Source organism: Anarrhichthys ocellatus, unplaced genomic scaffold (assembly GCF_004355925.1).
Source record: "Anarrhichthys ocellatus isolate YVR2014 unplaced genomic scaffold, GSC_Weel_1.0 scaffold66, whole genome shotgun sequence".
Classification (NCBI taxonomy): domain Eukaryota; kingdom Metazoa; phylum Chordata; class Actinopteri; order Perciformes; family Anarhichadidae; genus Anarrhichthys; species Anarrhichthys ocellatus.
Genome location: NW_022280096.1, coordinates 1,210,795 through 1,213,839, shown reverse-complemented (window position 1 = coordinate 1,213,839; position 3,045 = coordinate 1,210,795). Strand labels below are relative to the sequence as shown.

At 44.5% G+C, this 3,045-nt stretch overlaps 1 protein-coding gene across 1 annotated transcript in view; it reads right to left on the bottom strand.

Moving 5' to 3' along the window:
- The window catches only part of LOC116397390 (forkhead box protein N3), a 62,691-nt gene that overhangs the window by 58,927 nt on the left and 719 nt on the right, over nt 1–3,045 (bottom strand). The gene's annotated exons all lie outside the window — the stretch shown is intronic.

The following is a 3,045-nucleotide window of genomic DNA, read 5'->3' as shown; positions in this document are numbered from 1 at the left end:
TGCTGTATCTCACTCTGTATTTATAGATGCTGTATCTCACTCTGTATAGATGCTGTACCTCACTCTGTGTGTATAGATGCTGTGTCTCACTCTCCTACTATAGATGCTGTATCTCACTCGTGTGTATAGATGCTGTACCTCACTCCGTATGTATAGATGATGTGTGTCACTCTCCTACTATAGATGCTGTATCTTTACATGAGTGCAGCTGTAGGAACTTGTCGTACTATATGACCTCATAACAACACCTTGACCCTTTTAGCAGAGACAGTCAGAGATACAATGTCAACACTGTACCTTCTTCTCACTCTTCTCACTGAGTAAACATGCTACCAATCCATCTGACATATAGAACTAAAACAGTCAGTATATTATGTACTTTTGTTGATAAGCTGTACTTCTTTAGTGTTTACCTTTTAGAGCTGGACGTACCTCTGCATAGTGGTGTAACGGATCTCGGATCGATCCATGATCGGTTCGGATCACAGCCCATGGTACAGCACACTTGTGAACTGCGGATTAATTGAGTAATTTATTTTTTTTACTGCTGCTGCTGTTGTTCCTTTTCAAGTAACAAGTCCCCTAATATCAATGCAAAGTGTCAGTGAACAGATATAAAGCAGTAGTGTGTTCACGTGAACGGAGCGTGTTAAAAGCATTTAACGGTGAAAGTCATGGCGCGTGGAGGAACTTGAGAAGCCCCCGGCGTCATTTAAATCGCAAGTTTGGGAGCATTTTGGCTTCCCTGTAACTTATGACGGGATGAGGGTGGTGGACAAAACAGTTACAGTATGTAGGCGTTGTTTAAAGAGAAAGACATACGACAACGGTAATACATCGGGCATGTCCACACATATGAAGCGCCACCATCCAGGTTTGTCAGCGACGGGGGCCAAGGCACAACAACAACAACACCAACAACAACAAAAAGGCATTTAAGAAAGCGTTTGTGGCAGAATCAGACCGGGCTAAAGCTATTACAGCATCTATTGGGGTCTTTTTTGCTGCAGGCACGAGGCCATTCTCCATTGTGGAAAACAAAGGATTTTTTCAAATCTGGTTAAAGTGCTTGAGCCACGCTACGAAATCCCCTCACGCACCCACTTCAGTATGAAGATTGTTCCAGGCCTCTATGAAAAGGAAAAGACCAGGATTGTGGACAAATTATCTAAGGCATCCTCTGTTGCCATCACCACAGATGGGTGGACCTCCAGGGCAACAGAGAGCTATGTGACTGTGACCGCTCACTTCATCACGGCGGAGTGGGAGATTCATAGTCCGGTGCTGCAGACACGCCCCCTCTGTGAGAGTCACACAGACACACACCTGGCGCAGGTGCTGACAGAAGCAGTAGAGTGGAAGCTAGACGGGCCCAATAGTAATATCCCAGTCACCACACAATGGAGATATTCTCATCTTTTTGAAAAAAAATAATGGTAAACATGATTGCAGTGTATTTGAATGACATAACCTGACAGGAAGTAAACATAGACCCAAGTTGTTGCCTAGCAGTTCAGTTGAAACAGTGGAAGCTAGCTTACTGGCTGTTTCTTTCTTTCAATATTGATCAAAGGACGAGGGTATCAACATACCTCATGTTGCACTTAAACTTAACAGAATTGAGTATTCTTGAATGTTTTATTTTTATTTCTTATTTATTTCATTTTGTTTCAAATTGGACATCTTCAATATTTTAGTCTTCATGTAAGACTATAGCCCAAAGTTCTTTGCTTTAAGTGTTCTTGAAATTCTTTAATTAATAAATGGAAAGCAAAGTTATATTTGTCTCCTCCCCTTTTCTTTGCTGATCCGAAAAATGATCCGAACCGTGACTCAAGAACCGTGAGGTTTGTGAGCTGTTACACCCCTACCTCTGCAGTACACGTTTTTCTGACTTTGCATTTTAAACTCTGCCATATGGCTCATGGGCCCCAGCTGACCACAGCACAGTGGTGGGTTATGGTGTAGCTCAAGGCACGGCTAATACAGTCAGAAATATTAAAAGAGCCAGTTTTTAGTATTTACACTGAATAAATCATGCGCTGGCGTCTGTGCTTTTATTCTAAACACAGACTTGTCAATTCAGTCACACATGAATTATAGATCCATTATGGACTGTTGTGTTGAGGGAATCAGACTAACATCAGTTGTTCTGAGAGCACTAACCCAGTGAGCCATCCATACCGATTATCTGTGTCTAGGGCCGAGTCTGAATTCAATATTCAATTTAAACAATTCAATCTCACATCAGAGCCGAAAAACTCCCGGCGTCAAAAGAGACGTAACGGGCAAAAACAGCGCGGGCTTCCTCTGAGAAACTCAGCTGTCTCCAAAGTGAAAAAGAAGCGGGCTAACTGAATGTCACACCGCAGGGGTGTCCATTGAGAGACAGGGAGAGGTGGAGGGGCGAGAACTCCATTGAGCGCAGCCATGGGGGGTCAATATGTGAATGAACGTTTGGCATGGAGGTGAATTATGAATGAGCAGCACTCCGAGCACTCCTGGAGAGAGCATGTCGGCCCCTGTCTCCTTCACTCCGTCTCCTCCGCTTTCTTTCCATCTCCTCCTCCTCCTGCTGTACTAAAATCTCCATCATCCTCTCCTTCCTCTCTCGTCTCTGTTTCATCCCTTGCTGCTGGATTAATCTTCTCCTCTGCTTTACTCTTGGTCATCTGATCGCTCTTCCTCCCTACTGCCCTCCCTTAACCCTCCTCCACCTCCTGTCTTCAGACCAGGGGGGGTAGGGTAGACTCACACACAGCGTCTGTCTGAAGAGACGACAGAACATTCTTTCCCTGCACATACATATTTACACAGCCTCAATTGGGTACACACACACAGTAGCAAAAGATAATAGACAAGCAAACAGTCCTGCACGTGCAAAGGCAGAGGCATGCATTATGTGAAACGCTTTCAGGCACTGACACACACACACACACACACACACACACACACACACACACACACTTCTCCCAGCTGTTCTGCTGGCCACAGAGTTTGTGTGTGTGTATTGTGTGTGTGTAATCCAATGTGCTGCTGCTCAGC